Below are 12122 nucleotides of genomic sequence, written 5' to 3'. Positions count from 1 at the left end.
GCTCAAATCTCCCAAAGTTCATGGCCCCATTTCCAGTGGCAGAAAGGATTCCAGGAGTTGCACCCTCCATCCCCTGCCATGATTGTTAAGTGGCATCTCCCCAACTTGGTAGTTTGATGTACTTCCATTCTTTTGAGCCTCACCTGCTTCAACGTACACTGGAGACACAGTCAAGCTTTGAAACAATTTTCCTTTGTCTAGGACAGGCTGGCTTTATGCACTGAAATATGTTTAAAGAACATATTTCAGCACACGTTTATAATTATTTATACAGCACTCCTAGGTACATCACTCACTCATATTGACCATGACCACCAGCTTGTTACCAGGTCACCTAGGATACCTCACATGACCCCTTTTAGATACAGATTATGACAGCAGTCAGCTGCGGCAATGAGCGTGCTTGGCCTGGTGTGAGTTAGGATATGGGGTGCCCTCTACCGGCAGGCATTGAGGGGCTCCATAGGTCACACATGAGTCATGATGGATTAGCACCAAGGCCATACCCCCATACTGATCAATGGTCATTCAGCCCTTCCCCATCACCCATGGGACCCTGGCTGACACCACTGGCCTGGTGCTGGCTCCCCTCACACCCTTAGCCTGCTCCACACAGCACAGACCCAGAGAAGGGAACTCTGCAGGAGAAATATCCAGTCTTCTCCCACATGGGCTGAAATGCGGCGGATGCTCCGTCCCAACGAACAACTGCAGGTCCATCTGTTTAGTCTGCCGGGCACCCCTTTGAGCAAAGCACTTAAATCTCAGAGCTTGAGTCCCATTGACATTAGCTGGAATTAAGCATTTTCTTAGGTGTTTTTCTGAATAGGAAAGATTTTTTGGACCTGGGACCTGAATCCAGAGACAAGACTAACAAGCATCCAGATAACTTACACACCTGCAGGTATAGAACCAGACATTTGACGGCCAAAAGGAGCTTTATTTAATTCATTTAGTCTGACCTCCAACACAACTCAGACCAGCTATTTTTGCACCAAATCCATATCATCTCGTTAACCTAGAGCAGAGGTTCTCAACCTTTTTCTTTCTGAGGCCCCCTCCAACATGTTATAAAAACTCCTCGGCCCAGCTGTGCCACAACAACTAAGCCAGTATTGAGGAGTAGCAAACAAGGCTATTACATAGGGCTCTACACCAGAAGTGGCCCCACTCAGGCTTCAACTTATGCCCCAGGTGGCAGGGCTCAGGGCCCCGCTTCAGCTTTCTGTCCTGGGCCCCCGCAAGTCTAACACTGGCCCTGTTTGGCGAACCCCCTGAAACCTGTTCGCCCATTCAGCTAGACCACATTGTAACAAAGAGATCTCCAGGTCTGATTTACATTTCTCAATCAACGGAAAATCCACCTGGTCTCTGAGGAAGACATTTCAGTGGTTAATTCACATCACTGTTCTGTATTTACACTTCATCTATAGCTTGAACTGATCAAGCTTCAGCTTTCCACGATAGCAGCTCCTTTTCCTTTTATTTGCTAGACTGAAGACCCCTGTCCTATTTCCCATGTTAACCTTTGTGTACCAGGATCAAGTCATAAGAACATATGAATGGCCATACAGGGTCAGACCAAAGGTCCATCTAGCCCAATATCCTGTCTACTGATAGTGGCCAATGCCAGGTGCCCCAGAGGGAGTGAACCTAACAGTGATGATCTAGTGATCTCTCTCCTGCCATCCATCTCCACTCTCTGACAAACAGAGGCTAGGGACACCATTCCTTACCCATCCTGGCTAATAGTCATTAATGGACTTAACCTCCATGAATTTATCCAGTTCTCTCTATAGCCCTAGCCTTCACAACCTCCCCAGGCAAGGAGTTCCACAGGCTGACTGTGTGCTGTGTGAAGAAGAACTTCCTTTTATTTGTTTTAAATCTCTGCCCATTCATTTCATTTGGTGGCCCCTAGTTCTTATATTATGGGAACAAGCAAATAACTTTTCCTTATTCACTTTCTCCACACCACTCATGATTTTATATACCTCCATCATATCCCCCCTTAGTGTCCTCTTTTCCAAGCTGAAAAGTCCTAGCCTCTTTAATCTCTCCTCATATGGGATCCATTCTAAACCTCTAATCATTTTAGTTGCCCTTTTCTGAACCTTTTCTAATGCCAGTATATCTTTTTTTGAGATGAGGGGACAACATCTGTATGCAGTATTCAAGATGAGGGCGTACCAAGGATTTATATAAGGGCAACAAGATATTCTCCATCTTATTCTCTACCCCTTTTTTAAATGATTCCTAACATCCCATTTGCTTTTTTGACTGCCGCTGTACACAGCATGGACGTCTTCAGAGAACTATCCACGATAACGCCAAGATCTTTCTCCTGATTTGTTGTAGCTAAATTAGCCCCTATCATATTGTTATTTTTTCCAATGTGCATTACTTTACATTTATCCACATTAAATTTCATTTGCCATTTTGTTGCCCAATCACTTAGTTTTGTGAGATCTTTTTGAAGTTCTTCACAGTCTGCTTTGGTCTTAACTATCTTGAGCAGTTTAGTATCGTCTGCAAACTTTGCCACCTCACTGTTTACCCCTTTCTCCAGATCATTTATGAATAAGTTGAATAGGATTGGTCCTAAGACTGATTGGTCCTGGTGACTTATTACTGTTAAAAGTTTCTCAATTAATTCCAAAACCTCCTCTAGTGACACTTCAATCTGTGACAATTCCTCAGATTTATCCACTACAATAGACGGCTCAGGTTTGGGAATCTCCCTAACATCCTCAGCCGTGAAGACTGAAGCAAAGAATTCATTTAGTTTCTCTGCTATGACTTTATCGTCTTTAATTGCTCCTTTTGTATCTCAATCATCCAGAGACCCCACTGGTTGTTTAGCAGGCTTCCTGCTTCTGATGTACTTAAAAAAAACATTTAAAATATTTGAAGTATAGAGAAATTTTGTCTCTGCATTTTGTCCTGAGGTGACATGTATCCAGTCAACATGGGGATAATTGAAATCCCCCACTATTATTGAGTTCTTTATTTTGATAGCCTCTCTAATCTCCCTTAGCATTTCATCGTCACTATCACTGTCCTGGTCAGGTGGTCGATAATACATCCCTACTGTTATATTCTTATTAGAGCCTGGAATTACTATCCATAAGAGATTCTATGGAACATGTGGATTTGTCATAACCATACAGCTAAAGATAGCCTAGAATTCCTCCTTTCTTGTAAGGGGTTAAGAAGCTCAAATAACCTGGTTAGCACCTGACCAAAAGGACCAATGGATAAAGAAGATAATTTCAAATCTGTGGGGAGGCTTTGTTTGTGTGTTCTCTGGGGAAAACAGAGAAGCATCAGGTCAAAAACTCCTTCTCCTATAAACCATCCTGTACAAGTCTCTGATATTACAAAAAAAAGTAAATAAATAAGGCAAGGCGCATTAGATTACCTTTTGTTTTCAACTTGTGAATTTTCCCTTTGCTAGAGGGAGGTTTATCCCTGTTTTTTTTTTCCTCTGTAACTTTGAAACTAAAGCAGAGGGGGTTCCTCTGTGTTTTTGAATCTTTTGTTATTCTGTAAAGTATTTACCATCTTGATTTTACAGAGGTGATTCTTTTACCTTTTCTTTAAATAAAATTCTTCTTTAAGAACCCAATTGATTTTTCATTGTTCTTAAGATCCAAGGGTTTGGGTCTGTGTTCACCTGTAACAATTGGTGAGGATATTATTCTCAAGCCTTCCCCAGGAAAGGGGGTGTAGGGCTTGGAGGAATAGGATTCCAAGTGATTCTTTCCATGATTCTTTGTCTAAATCACTTGGTGGTGGCAGCATACTGTTCAAGGACAAGGTGGAATTTGTGCCTTGGGGAAGTTTTTAACCTAAGCTGGTAAAAATAAGCTTAGGGGGTCTTTCATGTGGGTCCCCACATCTGTATCCCAGAGTTCAGAGTGGGGAAGGAACCCTGACAGGATTCATTTAAGATTTTTATTTCATTTGATTCTACATTTTCTTTCACATATAGTACCACTCCCACCCCCCGCACGACCTGTTCTGTCCTTCTGATATATGTTGTAGCCTGGAATGATTGTGTCCCATTGATTGTCCTCACTCCACCAGGTTCCTGTGATGCCTATTATATCAATATCCTCCTTTAACACGAGGCACTCTAGTTCACCCATCTTATTATTTAGACTTCTAGCATTTTTGTACAAGCACTTCAAAAACTTGTCACTGTTTATTTATCTGCCCTTTTCTGATGTGAATGTTTCTCGTCTGATCTGGCCCATACTTTATCCTCTTCCATCTCTCCTCCTGACTAAAACTTACAGAATCTCTATCAATAGACTCTCCTCTAAGAGAAGTCTCTGTCTGATCCACGTGCACCTCTGCAGCAATTGGCTTTCCCCATCTCTTAATTTAAAAACGGCTCTGCAACCTTTTTAATGTGAAGTGCCAGCAGTCTGGATCCACCTTGGTTTAGGTGGAGCCCATCCTTCCTGTATAGGCTTTCCTATCCCAAAAGTTTCCCAAGTTCCTAATAAATCTAAACCCCTCCTCTCTACATCATCATCTCATCCACGCATTGAGACTCTGAAGCTCTGCCTGCCTACCTGGCCCTGCACGTGGAACTGGTAGTTTTCTGAGAATGCCACCATAGAGGTCCTGGATTTCAGTCTCTTTCCTAGCAGTCTAAATTTGGCCTCCAGGACGTCTCTCCTATCCTCCCCTACGTCATTGGTACCTACATGTACCACGACCACCGGCTCCTCCCCAGCACTATACACAAGTCTATCTAGATGCCTCGAGAGACCCGCAACCTTCACACCAGGCAGGCAAGTCACCGTACAGTTCTCCCGGTCATCACAAACCCAGCTATCCTTGTTTCTAATGATCAAATCTCCCATTACTAATACCTGCCTTTTCCCAATGACTGGAGTTCCCTCCCCCGGACAGGTAACCTCAGTGCGAGAGGATACCTCATCATCTGGAAGGAGGGTCCTCACTATGGGAAGGTTTCCCTCTGGTCCTGTTGACTGCTCTCCTTCTCTGGGTCTTTCATCCTCCTCAACAGCGCAGGGGCTGTCTGACCGAAAGTGGGACAAATCTACAGTGTCCCGGAAAGCCTCATCAACATACCTCTCTGCCTCCCTTAGCTCCTCCAGTTCCTCCACCCTGGCCTCCAAAGCCCGTACGCGATCTCTGAGGGCCAGGAACTCCTTGCACCAAATGCACACATATGCCACCTGCCCAGAGGGCAGGTAATCATGCATGCTACACTGAGTGCAATAAACAGGATAGCCCCCACTCTGCTACTGGACTTCTGCCTGCATTTTCTCCTACAGGTACCTAGGTTAATGATAGGGTTTTTGTTTAAATCAAGAAGTTTTCATTATAGTTTAGTTTAAAGGTTTTAAAGAATGGCAAGTGGGCCTCGTCCCCTTCCCCACTCCCCTGCCAAAAACTCCCTCTCGAAACTCCCTGTTAGCGGTCCCTAGTCGCTTGCTCACTGCTTTATAAAGCCCTGGCCTCCTTGATAGCCTGGCCCCCTAACTAAGTCTAAGCTACTAAACAGAGACTTCTAGATTTCAAACCTTGTTTAGAAGCTCACAGCTTCCAACTGCTGGCCACAGCACACGGTCCTTCAAACAGACAGACAGACAAAACACAAGCTCAGCACACAGCAAGTAACCCTCAAACACAAACACACACTACAGACAGCCACTTACTCCAAGGGTCCCGTATTTGCTCCTCCTTCACCTGGAGAACTCCCTCTCGAAACTCCCTGTTAGCGGTCCCTGTTCACAAAACATCCCCTGGCAAAGAGTTCCACGAGTTGACTGTGCGTTGTGTGAAAAAATGCTTCCTTTTATTTCTTTTTAAACCTTCTGCTATTAATTTCATTTGGTCACTCCTAGTTCTTGTGTTATGAGAAGTAGTAAACAACACTTCCTTATCTACTTTCTCTATACTAGTCATGATTTTATAGACCTCAATCATATCTCGCCGTAGCCATTTCTTTTCCAAGCTGAAAAGCCCTGGTCTAACCTCTCCTCATACGGAAGCAGTTCCATGCCCCTAATAATTTTTGTTGCCCTTTTCTGAACCTTTTCCAATTCCAATATATCTTTTTTGAAATGGGGCGAACACATCTGCACACAGTATTCAAGATGTGGGAGTACCATGGATTTATATAGAGGCAAGATGATATTTTCTGTCCTATTATCTATCCCTTTCTTAATTATTCCCAGCATTCTGTTTGCTTTTTTGACTGCCGCTGTACATTGAGTGGATGTTTTCAGAGATCTATCCACAATGACTCCAAGATCTCTTTCTTGAGTGGTAACAGCTAATTTCGACCCCATCATTTTATATGTATAGTTGGGATTTATGCTTTCCAATGTGAATTATTTTGCATTTATCAACATTAAATTTCATCTGCCATTTTGTTGCCCAGTCACCCAGTTTTGAGAGATCCTTTTGTGGCTCTTCGCAGTCTGCCTGGGTCTTAACTAGGGTGACCAGATGTCTCGATTTTATAGGGACAACCTGATTTTGGGGTCTTTTTCTTATATAGGCTCTTATTACTCCCCACCCCGTCCCAATTTTTCACCCTGGCTGACTGGTCACCCTAGTCTTAACTATCTTTACTAATTTTGTATCATCTGCAAATTTTGCCACCTCATTGTTTACCCCTTTTTCCAGATAATGTATGAACATGTTCAATAGGACTGGTCAGAACTCAATCTTCTCTTTGTTGAGATAAATCTCTCACTATAAAGTGCCCTCAGAATTTCTTTAAAAAGATGAAAATGTCTAACTCTAAAGGTGTTACATCCAACAGAGGGGAATTCTACGGCAAACTTCATCTCCATAGAGAAAGAGGAACTAGAAACAGAACAACAGAAATGTAAGGCTGGCCGTGACCTCAGGAGATCATCTAGTCCAGCCCCCCCACTCTCCTCCCATAATTAATGAGGATTAAGCAAACTTCACCATTAATAACAGGTCTCTCTCAACTCCTCTTTAAAACCTCCAGTGATTCCACAACCTCCCTACATCACCTTCTCCAGTGACAATATATCCGTTAGCATTAGAAAGCTTTTCCTAATATCTCACTGAAATCTCCACTGCTTCATACCTTTTTGTCCTGTCCCTTGGTGAACACATGATACAATTCATCACCCTTCTCTTTTTAAAGTCCTGTTACATACTCTAGGTCTCAGAGTAAGTGAGCTGTAGCTCACGAAAGCTTATGCTCTAATAAATTTGTTAGTCTCTAAGGTGCCACAAGTACTCCTTTTCTTTTTATACTCTAGGTCTGTTATCATGTGCCCCTACAGCCTTCTCTCTTATAGATTAAACCTGTCCAATTCCTTCAACATTGCAAAAATTACCACAGTATAAGGATTTTACCCACCACATACAGAAAAAGAGAAAAAAAAAATCTGTAATCGATCAATGTTTCATTAAACTCCTCTGTTGTAGCGTTATTATGAACAAATAGCCTAAATCACGGTACACAGACATTTTGAAAAAGAGATGTTAAAGTATGAAAGAGTTCACTCCTTTGGTGATACTGCAGAATTCCATTATTTATTTATTTTATTTGCAGTGCAATTTATTAACACCTTTCAGTTACAAAGAAGAATTTAATCCAAAGGTAATGCTCAAACATGGCAATGCAGATCACTCCACATTGCTCAGATTGCATTTGGTATGTGGAAATGGAACCAACTCTAAGCCAAGAATATATCTATATCTATACACACATAAACAGACACACACTTTAGAAAGGTTTCAGAGTAGCAGCCATGTTAGTCTGTATTCGCAAAAAGAAAAGGAGTACTTGTGGCACCTTAGAGACTACCGTATTTATTTGAGCATAAGCTTTCGTGAGCTACAGCTCACTTCAGTTTCACAAAGCTACAAACAACTATGTGGCAAATCTGCTGGGAGAATGAACTTACAACAGACAAATGCAAATGCTTGTGTAGAACTGTTCAATAACATTTCACTAGATTTCCAAAAAAGCCACAATTCCGCAAAGAAGAAGGAAGGACACATTGTATAGTAAAGCCAATTAACCAACTACCACCAGCTAAATGGGAAACAAAAGCATATATATATTAGAAATTGGGAACTGTAGAAAATTGATAAGGGAAGCAAAGTGACACAAAGAAAACTCTCTAGTCTGCAGAATAAAGGAGCATAAGAAGGAACTTTTAAAAGTACATTACTAGATGGAAAGGGTAGAAAGATAATGCAGAAAAAAGGAGAAGGGTTCAATAAATACTACATTAACCTGGTATCCTTTTTTGATGAGATTACATTTTGATTGATAAATAGAGTTAATGTAATACAGTTAGTGTTCATTTACTGTACTCCCAATTGGAGTTGGATAGTTCAATATAGTTAAAATGTGGTCCTCAGACATTTGACTTGGTAGATCATGCCATTTTGATTAACAATCTAGAAAAAACAAAATTAACAGAACTAGAATGATACAAAATGAATGTGGCACATATTAAAGGGGCTAACTGATAGGTCTAAATACGTAATTGCAAACAAGGGTTGTGCTCACAATTAAAGAAGGATGCTGAAAAATTAGAGAGAGGCCTCAGAGAAGAGCCACAAGAATTATAAAAGGATTGGAAAACAGCCTATAAAGGAGCTCAACCCATCTAGCCTATCAAAAAAAAAAAAGATTAAGGAGTGACTTGATAACAATCTAAAAGTCCCTACACAGGGAACAGAAATTAAAACAATAGATGGCACTTCATTCCAGCAGACAAAAGTACAACAAGAGCCAATGGCTGGAAGTAAAAGCTAGAGATATTAAAATTTGAAATAAGTTGTAAAGTTCACGGTGAGGCTAACTGACCATTGGACAAAACTTACCCAGGGCTCTGGTGGTTTCTCCATCACTGAAAATTTGTACATCAAGAATGGAGTTTTATTCCAAAAGAATCACCCTGTTTAAACAGGAATTAATTCAGGTAACTCCTATTGACCTGTGTAACAGAGGAGGCCCGACAAGATTATCATAACGATCCGATCAGGCCTTAAAAACTATGAAACTATAAAGCAGGTTATCTTGTCCTCTAATCACTCTTGTTGCTCATTTCTAAACCCGTCCTAATTTATCAACATCCTTTCTGCAGTGTGAACACGAGGACTAGACACAGTTCCCACTAATGGTCTAATTAATGCCATATGACAAACTAATGAGGTGCCCCTCATTACTGCTACTTCATAGTCCTCTGTTTAGCTTCCCCAGGATCACATTAACTCTCTTAGCTACAGCATCACACTGGATGCTCATATTCAGATGGCTTCTACCACAACCCTTTGACCCTTTCCAGACCCACTGATTCCCAAAAGCTCCCCGTAGCAGGGGACAGAGACACTGTCCGATAGGGTGATGAACCAGGCTCATGGTGCTGGAGACAGTGACAACCGCACAGATAATTCCTCAGACATTGCAGCACAAAACCTCCCCTCAGGTCTGTCCAGCTCATACCCTTCCAGGAAATCTCTGCTCCCACAGCGCAGCCAGCTACACCTTGGACTGGGTATGGATGTCAAACGCCAGAACTGCCCTGTATAGCCACTCGAGCTACTCTGTGCACCACAGCCCCAGAGACCCGGAATAACCTCTCCGCTCACAGCTTTACTCCAACGCAGACACAAAGCCCTGTAAATCTGTTCAGTTCCCATCATGGTTCACTGCTGGAAATTCGTGAACCTCAAACACAAATGCAAACTCCACACAGCCACAAGGAGCAAAAGAAATAGCCAGGCATGACAATCAGTTCCCCACTGCTGCTGTCGACCGTCTGGCACTGCGGAGCCCCTCCATACTCTAGACCTCTGCAGTCCTGGGGCTTCTGCAGCCGCTAACGCAGGGAGGGAGAACAGAAGAGCATTGACGATGGGGAACCCCAGCAGAGACAGAAAGTTTGGCACAAGGAAAGGGAAGCCACTGCAGGAGGGAAAGAGAGTATTAATTACAGCAGCAGCTGGAATCCCCAACTGGAATAAGGGCCCCTTTGTGCTGTCAGTGGTACTTATCTAATCTGTACCATTAGCACAGGGTCTGAGCACTACCAGACACCAAACAGATCTCTGGCACAGAGGGGGCTGGAGCTGAAGATCGCCCACAACCCACACTTGCAGCTGAGACTCCAAGGCAGAGCGAGACGCCTCCCTGCAGACGGGATTTAGGCGTTTCTTTCAGAGAGGGGCAGGGCTGAGCAAACACCCCTCTGCTGGGCATCTCTAGCTGGCTAGGTTAGGGAAGAGCCACCTAAACTGCTGGTTGTTGTGAATCCCATCCAGATGTGCCATCTCTCCTCACTACAGGGAGTGCAGGCACATAATGCAGGCTCTGTGAGCCCCAGCAGCTAGACCTGGCAACACTCAGTATCACCACAGCTAAGCTTCTCTCTGAATCTAGCCACAGGTTACTAGCATAAGGTCAGGCACAATGTCAGGGGCAGAGCAGGGAATTGAACTCGGGTCTCCAGAGTGTCAAGTCAGTGCCACAACCATTGGGTCACCCTTCCTCTGACAGCAGGCCCCCAACATTCACACAGTGAGACACAGTCCCTGCCCCAAAGGACTTTCGCTGTCAAAAGACGAGCCAGACAAAGGGCAGAGTCTCCACTTCACAGAGGGGAAACTGAGGCCCAGAGAGATCACAGCTGGGACTTTCAAAGCAGCATAAGGGGAGAGGTGTGCAAGTCACCTTCCTCTGGGCCCTTTGAAACCAGCCTAAGTGACTGACAAGAGCCCAGACAGGGAGTCTGTGGCACAACCAGGGATCTACCCCTGTTTCCTGAGTCCCAGCTCAGTTCCTGACACAGGAGAGCAGCCTTCCTCTCGTGTGTCTCTGCAGAGAACAGCCCCCACAATTCTTCTGCATCACTCTGGTCGTACACCTTGCTGCTTGTGCAGACCAAGCTCACTGCACACACCGGGGATTCCTTCCACCCCGTCACCTCCTTCCAGGGAGTGTGCTGTGTGCCCCATTCCCTCCCCCTCCCATAGCAGTGCTCCTCATTCTCCTCCATGGCAAGGACTCTATGTGCCCCCATTTCCCCCTTTCCCCATCCCCCCTGCCCCCTATTCCCTATATGCCAACTCTCCCCTCCAGTGATTCTGCGTGCCCCTCACTGCCCCCCGCTCTCAAGTCATCTGTCCCCTGTCAGGGATTCTCTGTGCCCCCTATTACTCCTCCCCCTAACTCCCATTCCCCTGCACCTACCACTTGCCTTCCTGCATCTGTCCCCGTCCCTCATCCCCAAATAAATTTCCATTTCTCCCCACAATAATCGGCTTATGGCCACTGACGTACAGAACATTCCCTGACCCAGGGACAATATTTTACAGAAAGGAGCTGCAAATTACATGACCTGATCCCCCTGAATTCTGGGGGACCAGTGAAGATTCCTGCACAGAATCTGACCCAGATGCTTCTCATACCCGAGGGGACAGGAATCCTTACCCAGTGAGGTCACGGTCTCATAGTTCTCCTGCATGACATCCCTGTACAGGGCTCTCTGACCTGGGTCCAGCAGGGCCCATTCCTCCTCCGTGAAACGCACAGCCACCTCCTGGAAGGTCACCGGTTCCGTGGCAGCCATTTCCCTTCCCCAGCACCTGGCAGGATGGGACCATCACCAGCGAAACGTGGACGTGATTCTGCAGCCTGACAGGGCGAGAAGGGAAATCGAAGGTTTCAGAAGGGGCTTATGTCCAGTTAAATCCTCCATTTCTCCCAGATTCTTCCCCTGCAGACAGATGGTCCAGACTCTGCGGTCCTACAGAAACGGCTGAGTTAAGATTTACGAAAAAGCAGCTACATTTCGGCTCCTAAACCCACATGCAGTTCTCTTGCCAAGGGGCCTGAGTTTCCTAAGTGCTGAGCCTGCCTGAGCAGGGTCCAGGTCTGAGAGCCCAGCTCCTCCCGCCTAGGGATTCTCATGGTAAATACAGAGCCGAAGGCACTAACATTGCTGGGAAAGAAAAAAGATTTTTTAATTAGAAATATATTCTCCCTCCTCCCCCCCCCCCGCGCCCAAACCACAGCTCTTTTGTGTGTGCCTCCCACACATTCCTCCCGAGGCAGAGCACTTCAGCCCGAAGGA

The 12122-nt window shown here is 44.6% G+C and overlaps 2 protein-coding genes across 5 annotated transcripts in view; one reads left to right on the top strand and one right to left on the bottom strand.

Moving 5' to 3' along the window:
* Nucleotides 1-12122, bottom strand: part of LOC119842466 (zinc finger protein 271-like) — a 638009-nt gene that overhangs the window by 262662 nt on the left and 363225 nt on the right. The gene's annotated exons all lie outside the window — the stretch shown is intronic.
* Nucleotides 1-12122, top strand: part of LOC119843027 (zinc finger protein 850-like) — a 765636-nt gene that overhangs the window by 546697 nt on the left and 206817 nt on the right. The gene's annotated exons all lie outside the window — the stretch shown is intronic.

Source organism: Dermochelys coriacea, chromosome 14 (genome assembly GCF_009764565.3).
Source record: "Dermochelys coriacea isolate rDerCor1 chromosome 14, rDerCor1.pri.v4, whole genome shotgun sequence".
Taxonomy (NCBI): domain Eukaryota; kingdom Metazoa; phylum Chordata; order Testudines; family Dermochelyidae; genus Dermochelys; species Dermochelys coriacea.
This window is presented reverse-complemented; position numbering and strand designations above follow the sequence as displayed.